The sequence below is a fragment of the Polyodon spathula genome, chromosome 10 (assembly GCF_017654505.1).
Source record: "Polyodon spathula isolate WHYD16114869_AA chromosome 10, ASM1765450v1, whole genome shotgun sequence".
In the NCBI taxonomy this organism is placed as follows: domain Eukaryota; kingdom Metazoa; phylum Chordata; class Actinopteri; order Acipenseriformes; family Polyodontidae; genus Polyodon; species Polyodon spathula.
In genome coordinates, this window is record NC_054543.1 from 28995500 (window position 1) to 29017452 (window position 21953).

A 21953-nucleotide genomic window follows, 5' to 3' on the forward strand; every position below is an offset into this window, starting at 1 on the left:
TATATTTTTTCAGAAAGAGAAACATGCATTTGAGTACCAATCACAGTTTTTTGCATGATGTGTTTTCAATGTCAAATTAGTTATTTCATGCAACATTTCAAAGTTGATTTGCCTTTACCATGATGCGTTTTTCATACAGAAAATGGGGTTATTTGTCTTGAAAAATAATCCAATTTGAAAAATGTGAAGAAGCTGATAATTACACATGTGCACTGTATCAAGAGTGACCCGTGATCTACAGTGTGAAATGCCTTTTGTTTTCTATTGTGAAGACCTCAGCCAAGCATACTTTTTCTAAGTGAGGCATTGCTCCTCAGATTTTTCTCTGCCACACAGACAGGCTGTGGATTGTTGAAGCTGTTCAGTTGTCCGTGTTGTCGTTGGTGATGGACCGGTGAACATGTTTTTTAAACCACTAAAATGTGCCCCCAGGCGTCTTGAGAAGGAAGGCCTCTGGTGAACAGGACTACCAAAACAGGTACGATCCTTTGTAGGAATGTCCTGCTTTGTGTGTGTGGATGCAGAGTGATTGAGTGGACTGCTTTGATCTTCTTCATATAGATCCCCTGAAGCATGGTGCACAGACTGACAGATCCATCATGTAGAAATGGCCAAACCCTTTTTTCAGTGGTGAGGAAAGTAAAAATGGTATATCAACAAACTTCTTATGCTTTCTCAAGCAACTGCTCAGATTCATTCTATGATCACCTCTGAGGTTGATATTTTCATTTCTCTGTTTGTTGACCTTTCTAGCGTTTAACAGGTTGCAGGGATAGTAACTCACCTTAAACCCCCATATCATATCCTTACATTGCATAACAGAATAAGACATTAAGATTTTAAAATGTTGCCTGTCATTTAGAAAGCTGTCCACTGTAAAAAAGATTTCCTATTTACATTGTAGAGATTAATGTGTGGATACATTCCTTTAAGTGTTCACTAGTGCTCAAGCTAAAGTTGAGCAACATTTTTTTTTTTAAACCTTGGTGGACATTCTATTGCTTATACAATATTGATATGGAGCCTACTATTGTAAACATGAAATAAACTGTAAGATAAATCAATAAATTTGTGTTGAGGGGGAAACTGTAAAATCTGATAACACGATGGAATTATTCACATACTGTAACTTGACACCGGTCATATAAAATACTAGATATATCAGGAGTCTTTGGGAACCGTTCATATGAACAAAACTACTACTGCTAAGTTATTCAGGGTCCAGTGTATCTATTTTTTGTCCTGGTGACAGAAGATTCTAAACATTTGGTTGCTTTTTACATACCTACCTGGTGCCTGAGCAAGAATTACTTTCACAGAATTGATGCCTGAACAAGGACGTACACCCAAGATTCTGTTTAACACTATAACCGCCATGCCGGTCAATGTGACCCATTTTGCATTTAAAATGTTAATTATTTGCATTCATAAGTCACATGTGTATGTCTGTTTTTGGCTTTTCCTAAATATATGAATTAAATATCCTGATGGCATTGATAGCCTGAATCTGCAAAATTATAAAGTTATTAACAGTTCTACCTAGAACCGCCACGTGGGTCAATGTGACCCAGGCATTACAATACATGTCTTTTTTTTTTTTTTAGTATAACGTAAGAGATTCTATTATTTTATCATTTTTGTAAATGCAGCAAACAAGACATGCCCCCTACTCCTAGCACAACGTTGTTGTTTTTTTTTTTTTCAAGCCTTTGTGGACTGACTACGAGACAGAGATTGCTATGATAGTGGATTTATCAAGATGCCAACTCAGTCAAAGCCTAGTTGTTTATTTTTCAATGAACCTGGGAGACAACAATCCTTTCTTTTGTTCCACAAATGCAACTGGGAATATACCAGAAGGAAATGTTTAATCTTGAAAGTAATCATTTTGATTGGATTAAGGCAAGCTGCACTCAGATGCATACAGCAAGCTGAAATGACAGGTAGGATAACAACTTATGCACCTGTTATGTTACACTGCACGATTTTTGCTGCTCACCGATGAGCAGAGGAGTCGGTGACTAATTTCTTAAAATCTGGGACAAATTGAGGTTGTTGGGGAGAAAATGGTCGATAAATATGAGAGGGTCTAAGTTAATAGCTTCTGCGATCTCCCGACACTCTTACGACGTCTCGACAAATTTCTAACATGTCAGAAAACTTTAGACCTCGACAAAGCCATTCGTGAAGTGTGGTGGAGCTACAGGCTGATTTTTTCATGAATGCTGCCAGCAGCCAATAGGACAAGCTAGCAACAGTAGCAACGAAGTGAAAGGTTGTGCCCCTCTTTGAAATAAGTGACATTTCCTATCATGATCGCTCATTGAAGGTACCTGGTAAGTAAATAATTGTTATAACTTGTTAACCCCAAAGCAGATACTGTGTGTGGTAGTGGTTGATTTCTACAGTCACTCATATTCCATATCCCTTTCAAACCCTTACTGTATGCTTGTATTGCTAATTTATTCAAAATACAAGGAGGAGGAGTGCGCTTCTGTGTGTGTGAGAAATAGAGAGAATGTAGATTACATTGTTGCATATTTAAACCTATAACAAACTTGTAGTAGCCTACTATTAAAGTTGTATTCTAGTCTGTTCAAAAGCGCAACACTCGCTCGTAGTACAAAATATTTATTAGTTTAAACGTCTTCAAATTATTCATCAGAATTTTATATTTTGATGAAGATCTCTTGACGGCCAAACTCCCACGCCAATCTTTTATTTATCTCCCGAATAATGTCTATGATTCTGCATTGAAAAGAGGCTCAATCCGTGACAACATATCTCGTGTAGTGTGTGTAGCTTGTAATCCCCGATCTGTAGTGAGAAATTGTAGTTCAATCGGTAAGTGTGAGTGTAAGCCCGGTTTAACAGGGCGAGCAGCCCTGCTCAGTTATTCTTTTGAACGGGATCTCCCCCTCCGCCCCTGTGTTATTTTGTGTTTTGTTGTATTGTTATTATTTGTATTAGTGACGCTGTAGCTGTATGTTTTGTATTTATGTTGCAGTGTGGATGGGAAGCCCATCCACATTAATTTAAAAACCTTGTGCAGAAGATGGCCATCTCCCGAATTAATTAATTGTGTAGCTGTTGCTAATCGGGAGATGGCCACCTGTATATAAACCCATAGGTCTCTGCACTTCATGGTGGGTGTTCAGAGGAGGAACGAGAGCAAGGAGTGAAAGAGAAGCGAGAGATTAATTTAAAAATACATGCAATCTATGATCAGTGAAGGCGATTGCCCAGCCTGACTGGGAGTATTTATTTTCTTTGTATTCGAGACTTTGTTTTTGTTTACCTGTTTCATTTGCTCTGTGAGCCTTTCTGTTTGTTTAAATATTTACTTAATTTTTTTGTCTTTAATAAAAACGGCACACACAGCGTGTTCTTTTGAACTGCAGTACTTACCTGCCTTTGTTTTGCTTCCTGCATTCTGGCCTTGTTGTCATCCTGTCACAGTGCCTAATATGAAATGTATTTTACATATTCTTTTTTTTATATATTTCTTTTAGAAAAAAAAACACATTTCGGTTTTGCAGGTTTGAATGTACCAGTTTACACGTGTTTACACAATAGTGTTCAATGGAACTGCATCTGTGTTTACAACACAGCTCCTGGATGCAGGATGCGTACGTTCCTCCATAGAGTACAATGCAGCCATCATACTGGAAGAAGTGTTATATTTTCTTTTTATGTAATGTTATAAACAATGATTTCGGTTTTTTAGTTTTGTGTGTACATATACCCATTTACACCTGTACATGGGTATATGTACATAGCCATTTCTTTTGAAATGTGTATTTTATTATATTTTTCACTGTATGTGATGTTCATGAATACAACTTTTCAGTTGTACCTGATAGTATGTCTTTCATTTTCATAACAAAGCAGTTTAAAAATGTGTGGGTCAAAGTGACATGCGTGTGTTCTCCTAAATGAGGAGAAGGGAGTCGCAAATTAGGATGCTATTGTCCTTCACCTTTCATGAGCAATAAATACAGATATCCATATAAATAACAGTGGTTGCTTCAATATGCATATCTCAAATATTTACATAGGAGTAAATTAGACTGGAGAAAAAGCAATGACAATGTGCCACAATGAAAAATATCATATAAAATATTTAAAGTGTAGGACGACACTCCCAAGGCTCAGAGTGTAGTTGCCTTTTACCAACACTGTATCAGCAATTTAGAATAATTATACACAGCGGGATAATAGAGTGTAACTGCAGTTTAACATCAACACAACTGCTTACAGGAGAACAGAGACTCTCAAGCATTGGAAATCTCAGACTAATCTTTAAGATTTCCATGATGTATGTTTCAATCTACAACAATTGTTTGCTCAACAGCATGATAATACCTTGTTTTGCAGGCTTATTATCGTTGCACAGCATGATTACAGAAAAGAGGGTGTTTCCACCTCGGTTTTGATCCTCCCAGACTTCCCAGTTCGCAGGCATAGCTTACTAAACAACCAGATGTGTTTCCTTCACTGTGAATGTCCTTCTGAAGCGCTTATTGAAATAGGCTCAGTAAGCATGCATGAAAACCTCTGCTTAATGTAACAGCCTGCTTGTTACCGTCGGTTTGAGCACATATTTGCTCAAGATGGAGCATTTTTCAGAATGTCATGAGATGGAATGAAAAGTTGTCAAAGGTCATGTTTTCTTCTTCTTGTCTGCACTGTATTTAACTGTTCCCTGGCAATTTTGTTGCTATAATATTAAATTATCATAATTTCTCTCTGTACTTTATCTGTCTTTCATTGAATGAGCTTGCTTTGAGCTTGCCTAGACAATCCAAAATACCAGAGATTGAACAGAGCTCTTCATTCCATCTAAATAATGTGACAATGTGACCTTTCATCTCTGCTGGCCCCAACTACTGCCTCTCTATATGAGCAGGTGGGCTAACAGAGTTCAAAGGTTACATTCTATTTATTTCTGCTGAAAGTGTCGGCTTTGCATGAGGTGGGGAAGCATGTTATTGTTAAGCTGTGCACATGCCCATAGGTTAAACAAAAAATATATACGCAAGCCTGTGTAACATTGATAGTCTTCCCCACAATCAGCCTTGAGAAGTCTTTTCAGAAGCATTTTTTGCAAGGAAAATAATGATCCTAAAAAAAATAGAGCAGAATATCAAACAGGTTAAAAAATAATAAGGAACATGTATATCTATATAGGTAAATTAAACATGAAAACTGAATTGACCAAAGAGACTGAATATTTGTGACTGCTTATTCAAGGTACCCTCTATCATTCACTAATATTTTTCTGGGGTTTAGTGGCTGTTAAGAGTAGGTGAATATTTAGTTCAGGTAAGCAGTAAATACTGGTAAGTCAAAAGTGTATACATCTGTCATGCAAAAAATAAAATGGCTTCAGCTTGTGCCTTGGAGCTATCATAATATCCACTTTCAAAACTAACAGTGTAAAACCCTGTGACAGGGCGATAAGCACTGCACATGAAAAGGGGCAGGGCAAAGCCCTGTTGTAAAATGTATTTGTTAGGTATTATGATTTAAAAATGTATTGTTTATTTATTTTAGAATGGGGTACCCATCCGCCCCTGTGTTTAGTGTGCATTATTTTGTGTAAAGTGTTTTATTATAATTTATATATTTTTTAATATGACAGCGTAGCTGTGTTTTGTTATTGTTTTTTAGTGTGGTTGGGAATCTCTGAGCTGTGTTTTTTTGATGAAATATTTTATTTTCTTGTTGTTTAAAAAAACGGTGTGCAGCAACTTTTGCCCTGCAGTACTGCATTTGTCATTCTTCCTGCATCTGGCCTGATTTCACCACTATAGCCATGCCTGTCACAAACCCCTATAGAATTTTTTTTTCAAGATGAACCCTGTATAGCAGGGATCTCCAACCCTGGTCCTGGAGATCCCCAATCCTGCAGGTTTTCTAGTTGTTTTTACATCAGCAATGGCCAGAACACCTGTTCATCTTGACTAATTAAGAAAATAATTGGTTCAATTAAGTAACTGAGAGCTCAGTTGAACCGAAAACCAGAAGACCCTGTAGCTCTTCAGGACCAGGTTTGGAGACCCCTGCTGTATAGTTTTTCAGTTTCTGTATGGGATTATAAACTCCACTGCTTTTACAAAACTCACTTTTTGAGAGCATTCCTTGTGAAAACTTCAATAATTTATGCAGGCTTGGAAATGAAAGTTAACCAAATGCCAACTATAAATCCTCTCTCTGTCTGCTCTGTTGCCCACTATGACTGAACTCGATTAGTAACATGGGGATGTCATTACAGCTACATTTATATCAGGGGATGTCATTTTCCTAACTAATAAATTAGTTATATATGGGACAGCCCATTATCCAAACATTCACTAAACCATACCATGACCATGATTGTTTCATTTTGACTCATGTTATAATAATGACTAGTTGTGACAGCCTACATCAGTATACAGTCTATCTTATTATAAATCACAAGATTGTATTCAGGAACTTCTGTTACATATAAAAAGTGAGGTTTTTTTTTGCCGTTTCATGCACGGAATGTCAGCTGTACATAGGACACAAGGTACTGGAATTTTAACAAATCTGTTTGATTTCTTATACGTGATTTGAAAATGTGTATAAGTTGAACATGATTTGGTTGTTGTGCCATATTATCGAGCATGCTTATTAGTGGTAAATTGGGACTGATTAAGATGATAATTCATAATCTTTTATTAATCCATGCACCTATAATATTGCCAGAAGTAGTTAATTCTGTTGCTTTTGTAATATTCTCACTGAAGTTCTACTATACAGGTGCTGACTGCCAAGGGCCCGTTGTTCTGGAACAGAGAGTTAATCCCAGGACACTATAGCACAGTATTGCCATTGTAGGGAAGTTGATGTATTTTGTGAAAGAGGGATATCAAGCAAGACAAATTGCTGGAAGGTGAAAAAGGGCTCACCAGAAAAGCGACAAGATCAAGATTGACAGTGCGGCATGTTGAACGTGAGTCAAGCTATCATGCACAGCATTAGAGACAATGCTGAGGGAGCTTTGATAACAGGTACACGTCTCCAAACTTGCTGGCTTAAACTTCACAACTTAAACCTAGTAATTAGCGGGTATTGGAAAAGCGCTGGAAGGGTTTTTTTGTTTTATTGTGTTTTTTTTTTTTTAAATCTTCTGGTTAATCATATGATGACTCAGCCTAGTTGTAAAGCCTTCAATGAGTAGACTGGGGCTGCAATTGAGATTAGCATTCCCTTGGAGTGTTGAAGCCTTGGTACTGAGGTGGTACTGAAGTGGTAATGCTGTAAATTCAATGGGATTACCTACCTTTTACAACCATGAAGTGGGGCTGCAAAAGCACCATTATAAGATACCATTTTAAAATTGTCACCATGTGTTATCCCAAGGTTTACAAGTAAACACGGTAGTATATTTGTATGAAAACATTATATATCCTAATGTTCTTGGCACTGTTAGGAATGTAATATATCTGCTAAGGAGCAATGGTGATACAAGAGCAGCTAAGAACAGCCATTGGTACTGTAAAATTATACCACAGTGGCATACCAAGGGTAGTAATGTTATACCAATAAACTCTGAGAATTCACTGCAGTTTACCTTTTATAAAAACATACTCTCTGGGCTTTACAGTGATGTATTATGCTTTATCATGCTTTCACTATGCTTTGTGCATCTGTATGTTTTTATTCTGCTGCCATATCAGGACCACCGTGCAATATTCATTTGAAATCCATTGGGTTCCCATTGCTGGTAATGCTGTGGTCAGGTAATGCATCTGCTAGGGTTTCTTCAGGGTGTTACACTACATTATAATAGAATGCCAATAGTTCTTTTTTAACCCTAAAACTCATATTATATATATATATATATATATATATATATATATATATATATATATATATATATATATATATATATATAGAGAGAGAGAGAGAGAGAGAGAGAGAGAGAGAGAGAGAGAGAGAGAGAGAGATTAAATATTATTTTAACATTTTTCTTTTTCATCATTACCACATGCTTAAGAGTGTTTAAATATTCTTTTAACTTTTTAGCTAGGGCATGTTGAGTCCTTCTATTCATGCTCTCCAATGAATAATTATGATTTGAATATTGTGTGTTTTACCTGGTAATAAAATATAAAATAAAAATGTAATTTACAGTCTGCTTTCTAAATCTGGAAAACAAAAACATAATGATGTACATGTGAGGAATAATCAACTTTGAGTGGGGCTTGACGCTACTTCGGCCATACTCCATGAAGGTTCAGGTTGTATCTTCTTTATGTACAATGCAGTGGATGAGTTAATACAGGGGAGTTTTTTCTTGATGTGTGGAATGCACCTTGAGTTGTCCTGGAGTGTGTTTGAAAAGAGAAGAAACAGACATGAATTAGCTGTGATTTTTGTGAGCAGGCTTATTGTTTCTTTCCGGCCTGTCTTCGTTCACAAAGCCAGATGTCTAATCCTGGGTGGTAGCAGCGCTCTGAGAGCCCTGAAAAGTGAGAGCTTTGCTGCTGAGGTCTGGGATCAGGGGCCAGGTGGTAAACTGGCAAGAGACTCAAATTTCGAACCCTGAAGTCTGTGAGCATCCTTTCACAGGTTATTTAACAAACAATCTGAAGTGTGTGTTCATATACTGTATGTATAGTGACACCAAAAATGATTCAGATGCTTTTTTGTAAATTTCAGTAGCCATAAGTTGTATAGGTTACAATTAGGTTGAATTGTGTACAAAGAAAATGTTGTAGTAAAGCAGAAGAAGATATTGAGATAGTTTAGGTGACAGCGGTTGTGAAGATATTTTTCAATTCCTTTAAAGAAGTTTTCAGTTGTTAGGTATTAATTAAATGGAATAAAACATGGTAATCACTCAAAATGGTTACCCTTGTTTACACAAATTTTGAATAACAATAACTAAAAATGAGCATGTTTTCAAATCAACTATTTTTTTAAAGGGAAAAATGCAATGCAGTGCAAAGTTTCAGGCACTCTCAGGTTATTTTCTTCTCATTTTTACCACATTAAACTAACTGAATAATTTACGATCCGCTTTCACATCAAAGTGGAATGTTCTCCTCTCAACAAAATAGGAGTTAATTAGAGGCTGGAGTAAACAATTTAAAAGGATGGTCAGATAAATTAAGATTGTGTCAAGTGTGTATTATGTGGATGTTTAAAACAGAAGCAGTAAATCAGTGTTATAGTCACAACTGTGAATTACTGTACAACTGACTGTATTGGAAACAACAAAACATCCCCTTCTTGTGTTGTGTTTAATTAATCCTTATTTCTAATTGAACTAATTGCTACAAAAAACAAAATAACAGATTGTGCATTTACTTGTTCCCATGGTCTGTAATGTCATCATAACTTTGATGTTAGCTTAAAAAACAAAACTTACATGCATGGGGCGCAAGAATTGGGCATAACTTGTGTCAAATTGACATAATGAAACAACTGGTCCATATAGGACAGCTTCATACTAAGAGCATTGCTCAGGACTACCATATAGAACACCAACCAGAACCTCAACCTATTATAATTACTTTCTAAGCATTCTAAGTACTTGGCCCTCCCTAGCTCTAACATGTTATCACCATGAATTATTAAACTGATGAAGGATTTAGAATGTCTTGTTTCATGCATGTACCTGCAACAACATTTATAAATGTTTTTGATTGCTAAAATACCCTAACATGTCATCTCATTTACAAGAGGGGAAAAGTTAACTTTAGATTACTTAACTTTATACAAACCACACCATGCAAATAGAGAACGTCTTACATTTTGGCAGCAAAACAAACAGCATGTGGCTTGTGATGATATTTAACTTGACTGGAAACTGTCTGAAATGATTTCATCAGTCTGGATGTAGAATGCTTGTCTTCTTCTGCATTGCTGGTGCTGCTGCTGATGTATTTCAACATGAGATGTTCCAGTTAACCTCTGTGTGGTATTAACTTTGAATAAATAAATAATGCATTTCATGATCTCTTTTTCTTACAAATAGTAGCAATGGAGCCTTTATGAAACGTGTAATTGCAGCATCAATGTACAGTTGGTATGTTAATCAAATCGCAATGGCAGTATTATTAGCTATGCTATTGTTTTTACTGTTTTGATGCAGCTGAATTGCAGTACAATATGATGTTGCTAAACTGATTGGAGCAGTGCCTCATTAACACTCTTTTCTTTTCCACAAAGAGATACCTTCGTAGGTCTTCTTGATTATCAGATCCTGTAGGACAAGAAAGAAACAGGAAAATCAACCCTGTGAACCCCATAAATCAGTCGTAAGCTCGGTTCATCAGTAATTAAACACAGTTGCGCTCAAGGGGATTTGAAGTATAAGTGCTGGCGCTGGAGCATTTCAAGACTCTCCTTTTCACAACTACACAGACACATACTCACAAAACTTACACATGCTTAAACACACACAAGGCATGGCTGCATAAACACACCAACTGTATACAGAGTGCGGACTGTGAATGGTAAGGAGCTGTTAGGAAATAAAGTAGGTACATTATTTGGCATCACTTAACATATAATATTATCCACTGTGGCCTGGAGAAGTTAGCTGTGAGTTGGTGGCCATTATAAATCACATATGAAAAATCAACAAGTTACTGTTAAGAATTGGTCAGAGTTCTAGTAGATCTGCTGCTGTGTCTAGATGTCATCCTGTGCTTAGAACATAGTATAGTACAGTTCTAAAAAAAACAACAATCATATATAGTGACCAATTCTTCTACCCCTATTTTCTTGACCATAGAATGTCCAATTACATTCCCTCAGTGCAGCAATTACCCACAACAGCTCAGGAGAACTAAAGGTCAGTGGGTGTTCTCCGATCCCATGACCAAAGCGGAAGTCAACAATCGACCTGCCTAGTCTGCAGGACAAAGGCCATCTTTGAAATTGTTCAGTTTTTAATATAATTAATATCCTCTGTAGTTATCATTACCAGTAAATAATTTACCTTTTGATAAGTGCCCTCAACTTCCACTCGTATCATCAGTTATCTAGCAGGTAATGGTCTTCTGCATCAGACAACAAAGCTTACATACATATTTCCATTGTGTGTAAAAAAATATTCAAACTTTTATTGCTCTTTCATTGTTGTTATGGTCCTTTAGATGGAATCTTTCACTTTGACAAGTGCTGATAAATTGTGGAACAGAAAATAGGTTACTTGAATAAAACATTGTAATTTGCATGACAGAGAGCATGGCAGAACAGTGCTCACAACCACACTGTTTGCCCAGTGCTTACTTGGAATGTTTTAAATGCATTCTTCATGAAGAATAATAATGTAATAAAACCATTTTCCCAAGGTAGGATAGTGTACTAACTGGATTTAGAGAGAGTAGCATATAGCTGCCACCACCTTTGATTACCCAAGAAGGTCTGTAAATAATGGATTGCTGGAAGATCTATACAATAAAAGATGCACCAAAAAATAGGACTAGTATAAAACAATAATCCCATATTTACTGGCATGTAAAAAAGAGGACATTAAAAAATCACCATATAAAATGACTGTATGTTCAGAGACAGGATTAACAATCACCATTAATAATAAAGACAAGTTACCTAGCTAGAGTCAGTAAGGCTGCATATAAATCAATTGACTACAATTAACACAACTGTATAAAACTATCTAACAATGCACACAACAAACAATAAAGCAAATCCTTGAAATCTATTTAGAAATACACACAACAAACAATAAAGTGAATCTTTCAAACCAACACAATACCAAATCAAAACACTCATTAATATAAACACATACGTGAATCTACAAACATGTAGCCAATAGATAAGAATCAGATCTATTCAATCAATACAGGCTTATATACAATTAAGTTGGGTGTTAGATAATATGTAGGCTCCAATAGTTATATGGTTAATAGTAATCTCTAAATCACAGCATGCATTAATAATTGCAGTAATTAAAAGCCCCCCTCACAATACAATATCCCACCCCACAATTGATACAATCAATTAAAAGAAAAAAAGTATTTAAAACTTCCCTCGAAACGGTGGTCGGAAGAGCACCACCGCCCACCCCACACACACACACACACACCAAAAGTCTTAAAAGTCCTATTCCTCCTTAAACAGAAGACGTACTCCAGCCCTGCCCTCTGACATCCTTTTGTGGCTCTGCCTCTGGCATTCAGGTTTTTCTCAGTTCCAGGTAGGGGTGCACCGAATCCAAGTTAGTGAGATTCAGCTGAATACTGAATCCATTTCAAAAGATTTGGCCGAATACCGAACCGAATACCTAATCTACAAAAAACTGTCAAGAAAGCTGAAGGAAACTGTTGAATGAAAAACAGACTGGCAGCTACTAAAAAGGGACTCCCACAATTTATAGCTTTTGAGCCTTTTAGTTAACAGTATTTTTTTTTTATTACCAAATGGAACCTCTGAGCATGCAGAGTCATATTCTCGGTACCTCTAGTTAAAAATCTCATAAAAAGCGTTCTTTTTAAATTCTCAACAGTTGTATAAAGTCTGCAAGTTCTTGCGTGCGCTAAAGAGAGAGAGTCCGCTGCCACGTTTGTAGCCTACTTCAATTTACTTTACAATTCCAGCTTGAGTGCCTTTAAGTAAGATGAGCACTGGCTGCAATTCCATTGTTGTTTTTTTATACACAAATAAGCTTACATGATTTGAAAAACATCATGAATGATACAAGCAGCTTCTTACATTATTTGGTTTGATTAAATGAGTAGTATACAACAAACAACAACAACTTTTTAATGAAAAAAATACAGTGTAGCCTACTTCAATCGGAACATTAGCCTGATATATTAAACCAAAACAATAAAAATATATAAAAAATCTGGTTCTCTTTTGCCTTTTTCAATGAATATAATTTAATTAATAGTGAATAAAAACATACTAAGATAACAACTACCTAGCCTAAGTTTAAGTAATAATTTTTGTAATCTACCAGAGGCTTCTGTTGCATACACATCACTGATGTAATAGTGCAGACCGTGGGTCAAACCATACTGTTTGTTTTGGGGCGCGTATTATTTTATTTTTTTCTTATCGTCCTTTTGGAGCCCTCTGAAAACCTTTTATTTATTTATTTTTTTAAACAATTTAAATGAAAGACAATAACAAAACATGTATACAGGCTTTTTTTTTTAATTATTATTATTATTTATCATCCAGTTGCCTTTAATTATTTTTTCTGCACGTACTACTATTGATGTAGAGTACCTAAATATAAATATTGAATGTGCAATACTTTCAAATAAACATGTTATGATTTTGAATGTGTGGTTCTTTGTCCAAGAAGGTTGAAACTCCCTTGGCATAATTTGTTTTACAGAAGACCCTCCAGATACCATGTTGTCAACTGTAGGCTGAGAAGCAGTGCATTGAAGTCACAAAGGGTCCCTTGTATTGTTGCAGAGGGTAAAGCCAATACTTGCTTGAACATTGCTTCTATAAGCCATCATCACATATGGTAAAACCCCAACCCAATTAGATCAGTTTTCATCTACAGAGAAAACGTAGAGGTGAGCGTATGATTGAATCATTCAACGAGTCCATCAGATTGAGGGTGATAGGGGGAAGTTCTAGATTTATTAATCTCCATGAGTCTATATAGCTCGCCAAAGAGAACAGATTCAAAATGCTTGCCCTGATCTATATGGATTGAATGTGGAGTCCCAAAATGACAAGTGAACTGTTCTACAAATACCTTTGCCATAGTAATAGCCTCCTGATTAGGCAAAGGGAAAGCCTCTGTCCATTTAGAAAAATAATCTCCACCAACAAGGATAAATGTATTTCCTAAGACAGATTCAGGAAGAGGTCTTCAACTATCAAGTGCTATCCTTTCCATAGGTCTTGAAGTTTTAGAAGGACACAATGGGGCACACAGATTCTTACCCTGAGTCTTACAAGATGCACAATCTGAACACTCCCTACACCACCTCTTTACTTCCTGAGAAGCAAGCTCTTACTTTCTACTGTAATTTCTGTATCCCCCAGGTGACATCCATCACATTTCAGTAGGTGGGAAGAACCTGCACCAACTACTGGCCTAGCACTTGAAGTAGGATCAATACTCCTGTAAACCTCTTCAATGTAGAGTGCACTTGTACTTCTCTGAGAATATCTTCTGCTGTCCCCTTCCATTGTAGTAATTGTTTAATCTCTTATTTGAATGGCAGCCACTAGTGGTTCTTCAGGAGGTATTCTCAGTATACCCTATGATACATTTCTCACACTCTGGACGAAGTCTTGTTCCATCTCTGTCTGAACCGGAAGCCTTGAAAGAGCATCTGCATTAACATGCAGTTTTCCTGGATATTGCACAATTTTATACTGAAAACTTGCAAGACGTTCCATCCACCGAGCGAGCTGACCTTCAAGTTCCTGGAAATTGTTCCTGTTGTGGCCTGTCTGCACTACAAACTCTTTCCCTAACAGGTAGTGTCTGAAGTACTGCATAAAGGTGACCATAACTAACAGCTCCTTCTTAGTAGTAGCATACAGGCACTCCTGTTTTGTCAGGGCCCGGCTAGCATAAGCTAACACTCTCTCCAGTCCTCCTTCTTCTTGGGACAAAACTACACCTATGCCCGTATCACTCGCATCTGTGTCCAAAATAAAGCTTTTCATAGGACCTGGATAAGCCTGCACAGGTCCAGTGATAATTTTTGTCTTCAAAAGTTCAAAGGCTTTTTTGATAATCTTCATCCTAATTAAAACCTTTTCCTTTCTCAGTCAGTTGATGTAATGGATGAGCAATAGCAGCAAAGTTCTTGATACAACAGTGGTGGTAGGAAGCAAACCCCAGAAAGCTCCTCACTTCTGTCTGTTTCTTCGGTACTGGCCACACTCACAGTGCTTCCAGCTTCTTTGGATCTGCTGTCATGGCCTGTGCAGAAATAATATGCCCCAGATACTGTACTTGAGTAGAAAACAAATTAAACTTAGATGACTTCACTTTTAGTTCAGCTTCTTTAAGTTTAGCAAGGACTTTACCTAACCTAATCAGGTACTCTCCAAAAGTTCTTCTGAATACAATAATGTCATCGAGATTGACTAAACAAGTAGTCCACTGTAAATCAGCAAGAACTATAAGTCTTTGAAATGTACCTGGGTCATTACACAACCCGAAGGGTAAAACACTCAATTTGTACAGTCCATAGCGCATGGTAAAAGCAGTCTTGGCTTTGTCCCGAGGGTCCACTTCTACTTGCCAGTGTCCACTGGCTAAGTCTAAAGTGGAAAACCATTTTTGCATTGGCCAGTGCATCAACAGCATCATCAATCCTAGGTAAAGGATATGCATCCTTCACTGTAACATCGTTTACTTTACAATAGTCCATGCAGAAACTTAATCCTCCATCCTTTTTATAAACTGGAACTACTGGCGCTGCCCATGGATTGTGACTCTTGTACAACTCCACTGTCTTGCGTCTTCTTCAAATGGTCAGCAATCCTCTCCGTGATGCCATTTTAATTTGCATAACTTGGCCAGTATCAATTTGATGACTGGTCAGGTAGGTTCTCACTAGACCACTATCTCTTTTACTAAAAACAAACAAATTAGCTTGAAGCAAAAACCCAGTTGCCCAGTTGCCTTACTAGAGCATAGACCAACCAATTACTAATCTGATATTTCCCACCTTCCCTCTCCGAATCAATAAACTCACCCCTAATGCTAATATCAATAAAAAATGATGCTACTGATGTACCTTTTTTAATATTTGTGCATCCTCTGCCAGATTGACTATCCTGACAGGCATAATTCCCTTCTCTGATGAGGGTTCCAACATTCCTTCTAAACATTCCTGTACTAACCCTTCAACTTGACCAGGAACAATAACTTCCATTTGAAGGATAATAGTTACATCTTTCCCTGCTACAACAGACCGAGTGTCAACAGTACCCCGAGAAAAGTACAGCTAGCACCCAATTCATTAACTGCACTAAATCTGTACTGAAAAGTCTGTACCCAGTAAACCCTCCTGTTGAGCAACAATAGCTACCAAGAATTCCAGTCAAAGCAAGAGTGTCAAGCTGACATACAGTTTTCCATTTTCCTAAAATGTCCATTACTCCACTAGCAACCAGGACTCTACCTTCATAGCAAAAAAGACCTTTTAGCAACTTCTTGCCAAAAGGACTTCGAAACTATAGATACTTGTGCACCTGTATCAGCTAACAAAGAACATGGCTCTCCTCCAATTTTTCCTCTCAGATACATCCCTACTCTAATCTGACTGCAGGGGGATGTTGGGGGCTTAGTATTGTATTAGAGGGGGTGGGCACCAAGCCCATAATGCCAGCCCTCTCTAGTTTATTTATTTCCTATCCTTTCATTATTATCCATATATGGCATCTCTCTCACAGCTTGTCTCTGTGTAACATATCCACCTTCCTTATGGTGCCTGCAAGACATGTTCAGCTTCCTTGTGACTCTGAATACTAGTTTGTAACTGTTTCACTTCCTGACATAAACATTCTACAACTCCCAATACAGTTTGCATTTGTATATTAGCAGCAGACGAGGTATCAGTTGTCAACCCTTTAACTTTAGTATCTGTCCCACTACAATTCTGTTCAAGCTCTCTAATCAATTCCAACTCAGATGCCAAATGTATAGCTTCTTCCAAAGTAGTTGGTACAGCACTTCATAACTGGATGTGTAAATCTCCACCACCTACATTAGCAATAAAATTATCTCTTACTAAAATGTCTTTGGTGTTCAAATCAGCAGAAGGATAAGCCTTTGCAACCAATTGTCTAAGAGCATTTCCAAATTCCCTAGCTAATTCTTTAGTCAAACATTTTCTTGTAGAAAAGCTCACTCTGATCTAATCCCCACTTGCCAAAAGAACCAAATACTTCTCCATAGCCTGCTTTAAATTCTCATAACTACCCCGAGCTTCAGGATTAAGTCTGTTAATATCACAAGCTTGTCCAGAAAGCAATAAGGACATGAATTTCAATTGCAAATCATAATTCCATTGTTTAACTTCAGCTGCCATTTCAAATTGTTCTGCACAATCAGCCCAATTCCATCCAGCCCCTATAAATGTCTCTGGCATAAATACTGCCTTATGAAGAAGCAAGTTCCTATTACTAGAATATTGTATAGAACTACCAGCAGGCTCCATTTTATTTTATTTAATTGTATCCCACTGCTTTCACCAGTTTGATTAAACCCTTTCCCAAGGTACGGTAGTGTACTGACTGGATTTACAGTGAGTAGTGTATAGCTGCCACCACCTCAACATTCAGCTTGTTGAATTTTGAGCCTCTTGTCCACAGCATGTCATGTCAGCATTCAGTCCAGTCTCTCCCATACAAGAGAGAGATTGCCTTAAATGCAGCCCTGAGTCTCCTGCGTGTATTTCATACAGCTTTAAGCAATTAAGCAAACATTTATAGAGAGGGGTGTGCTGTTACGTTCATCACAATAGCATTAAAAGCATGCTTGAAGTATCAAAAATTCATCAAGTGTGTGTACTGCTTCTCAGAAAGTTAAGGAAACAGATTTAAATATTATTAAGAGCTGTCATGAGCTTTCACAATTTTGTATGTTTATATTTGTATGAGAACATTTGAACAATCATTTAAGATGTGCTGACTCTCTGGCACATATGTGGTTCTGCAGGAAGAAGGCAGCAGCCTTGTAAGATCCGCTTATCAGTAATGGCAATGACACGGAGAGGTGGGGAAGAGGTTCTGTTGGCTTTCCCTCTCTCTGAGTGTTTGAGAGGCTCAGCCCATTAGTACAGCGGTTATGCATTAAAGAAACCGATTATTTAAATAGGTTACCTACTCGAGGGGATGTATGTAGTAATAGGGGAGCCTTGGCCACCACAGTGAATGTTGCACAGTGAAGTGTAGGACAGAGACCTGAGCTGACCGGCATAGCAGCAGTGGAGGCACTACGTAAGCAGCACTTTTGCTTTGTAGGTTTCTTACTGTTTTTTACTTTCCCTTTTCATTTCGCCTTTGGTTTTCATTATCCTTTTTGAGCACCTGTGAGTGAGCCTGCACACAGCAGTGCAAAACTAGGGTTCAGAATGGACCCGCAGCAATTCACCGCTATGATGGACCACCATAGATGCATACAATATAGTCCACTCTTCCAGTAGATTTTTATTTTAATGTATGACTGCACAATAAATGATTAACAACTCTGCTACAGGCACCAGTAATTGAATTAAGATATATAATATATTATATAATAATATATATATATATATATATATATATATATATATGGATATTATAATGATATTTATACATAAATATGTTCTGTGTTTGATATGTCACAATCATCTTGATATTAATATATAATTATAATTTCCTAGACACGTTATATAAATACTTTTATACAAGACAAAACTATACAGTGTTAGAACTGCCTCATTTAATTGTCATATTAATAATAACTATATCTGTGCAAAGGGTTACCTGAGTATGCTTGCTAGGCAACCAAAAGGTGTCTCATTTTCCCTTTAATAAGTTGGGTAGATGTTTTTTTTTTTTTTTTTTTGTCCTGTTTTCCAAATATTAAATCTGAACATAAGTTTAGCACCTTTCTGTGTTTACAGTTAATCCAGTAACAATGTAATTTTTTTTAACTGTATTTGTTACTTTACATTACAATAATTTACTAACTACTTATACAATCATTTTGAAGTGTGTATTTTGCAGTGTCTTTTTTGTTTGAAAGACAACTTTATTTTTCTAGCTGTAATGCTATTTTGTCTGTTTTATGTGTATTAACATTGTACTTTGCAGCAATTTTTACTGTGAAAGGCTCTATATTAAACAAACAGAGCAGGATCTTTCCATCAATCATTAACTTGTAAGCAATAATGAATAATCTCTTATATGGATTATTTTATTTATAAACAAACACACACACACAATGTATTTTAGCAGTTGTTCCCTAGTTGTCTTTTACGCTGAAGTAAACCACATAATTGTTTTACAATTTCCATAAAATTTGCATATTCAAATCATACCACTGCATTTCCATTTAAGCCTTCATTTGATAAGGGCTAGTAAAGATCATGCTATTTAACAACCCTTATCATATCAAAGCCTAAATGTCACTGCAGGGGCATGACAGTGGCAATTGTGTACCAACGTTTGAGCAATGGCAGCACAGGGGACCGCTGTAGTAGTTAGACTGGTACCATACCATAATATTTAATAATAACATAACTGTGATATCCTAATGGTTTGCACCAATACACAAAACCCCTTGCAAGGCCACTGCTGTCGAAGCTTTCTAATCATTTCCCAGCAAATGCCTACAGGTTGGAACTTTTTTAACCTCATCACATTCTTAAAACTTAAATGAAATGAAGTTGGCTTCACCTCATGTCTCGCCACATGGTATATTACATGAAGACTGCATAGCCTGTCCATACCTTATCTTGTGTTATTGCATACTTAATGCACCAATTAAATCAACAAAAAAATCAATACTTTCTGTCCTTGATTGTCTTTCCTTGGCTAGAGGATGGGATGATGAAATAGGTAGGGAATTAACTGCATGTTGGTGGGAGGTAGAAGTGACTTGAAAATGATAAGTAGAAGTCATTTGTGTTTGTTCCATAGCTTACTTTGTACAGTTATACAACCACAATTGTTGAACACAAACGTATATTTTTTAAGTACTGTATAAAGTTAAATGCATATTGCAGCTTTCTTAATGGCCTGGCTGTCATTTTCTCTCTGTCTACTCAACATAAACCTGTTTGTCAACAGCACAGTGATGTGTATGCCATTTCAGTACAAACCATCAAATGTGCTAATAGTGCAGAGTGAGAATGACCTGTTTTCTTTACCTGATCGCTCAGCATCACCCAAAACAAACAACACTACAGCATAATCAAATTTCCTGAAGGACCCTGTGAAAAGCAGCATGTGAAACTTACCTCTGCTTATAGACAATTTGGTTTCTTCTTACCTAGACATGTCATCTTAAGTGGCAAATGCTTTGTTTTAACCCTTTATGAATATGGGGCACTGTTTTTAAACACGGGAATGTAAAATTGCATTAGAATGTGCTTCTTTGATTCTCAATGTGGTTTTCCAGTTTGTTCTCTGTATCACAAAGTAGCATAAATTTCAATAAATTCAAATAGCACATACGCTGTGCCCAGTTTGACTTTCTCTTAATTGGGACAGTCTTTGCCAAGCAGTCTTGTCCCATATTCAGTACTCCAAATTTACTATAATATTTATCATACAGCTGAGTTTGGTAGTGTGATGCAAATAACCATGATGGCTATGTATTTCAACAGTAATCAAACATCAAAAACTTACATACCTAAAGGTACAGTACTGTACAATTTTCATGTGTACATTATGTGTACAGGTATTGTAGCATGGCAGCTTTGTGCATAGGCAAAGTAAACATTTTCATTGGTTAATTTTACCATTTATGACACTGGCTGCATTCCATTTCAGGTGTCAGAAAGATAAAAAGATAGACAAACCAAACAAATGGCTGTGTTGGGAGTTTTAAAAGGCCCACTTCACTATTTCACTACTTGGAGATCATTTTCCACAAAAGGATTGCTAATCTGATTGCCTTTTTTCTCTGCTTCTCAACCCACAAAAGTTAACAGACAGTTAAATTAATAGAGCATTGAAAATAGTTACATTTAATAAAGATGAACGTATCCAAAAACTCTTGTGATTGGTAACAGCTCCTTCTAGTGGTCATCGACATTATTGCAACTAAAATTTGCATTATTGTAAATCTTTCAGAAGGAAAGCAGTTGAAATACATAATCTAAAATTTTAAGAACAAGGTGGTAAGGATATTTTTTTTTTTTTTTTTTTTTTTAATCCAATACAGAAATGTGTTTATTATTTTGCTATTTATGGTTTATTGTGAAAAATTTGAATGGACATTTTGCAGATACATATGCTATGCATTAAACTGTGTATCACAAACTTCAAATATGCTTTAATATACTGCACAACATATACATAGCGGGATAGAATTATATACAGCTATAAGATTTGTATTTTATATTATTATAAGATATGCATATCAATTAAACTACAGTTGCGCATTCTTAAGACATTTAATATTGTTTCAGCATATTTATTTTGTTAAACTGGGATGACAAGGACTGGACAGTATAAACAAAAGCACAGCACCAATATGCTTTGATAGAGAGTAATCTAAACTGATGGTTATGGATTTAGAATACTGTGTCAAATAATCCTTTATTTCAGTTGGAAGCAGACTTGGTTCTCAGGAATTGACACCACTGTTACACGCAAGATCTGATAAAACTATCCTATCCTCTTTTTAAGCACTGCTACTTTTTCTGTTATAAATGGTGCTCAATAGATATAACAGGTGCAGGGTTTAAAGTGAGGTTATTTATGGAACAGAATAGGCAGCAACAGCCCATGGTTATCTAAATACAAAACAGGGATCAGTTTAGCAAGCAGAGCATGTTGGACACTAGGGGCTAACACACACTGATGGTTCAGGGGAGGTGGCATTTAAAATAGGGGCCAGGGAACAAATGCAGAATTTGGCATTGTGACTCAAACTTCATCCATCCCTGTGAATCCATGGACCGTGCCCTTTTCTATTCGCTGCCAGTGACCCTTGACCTCTGTCTGGGGTTGACGAATGTAACCTTCTACTCCTAATAGAAAAGCCTTAAGAGCTACTTTTATGATGTATGCGATGTCTCAAGGACTAGGGAATCCATTGCAGGTTGCACAAAGTTTTGACCCTTAAGAAAGTCTTTTTAAAAGCAAAAGTGTGTGCTTACAGATTTGTTTACTTTTTGATGCACAGAGATTAGTCCAGTTAGACGGGAAGCTATGGGTGAGACCAGGCTTGGAGACAGAGACAGGGATAGACAGACAGACAGATGAACACAGATGGACAAACAACCAGGCAGGTGGAT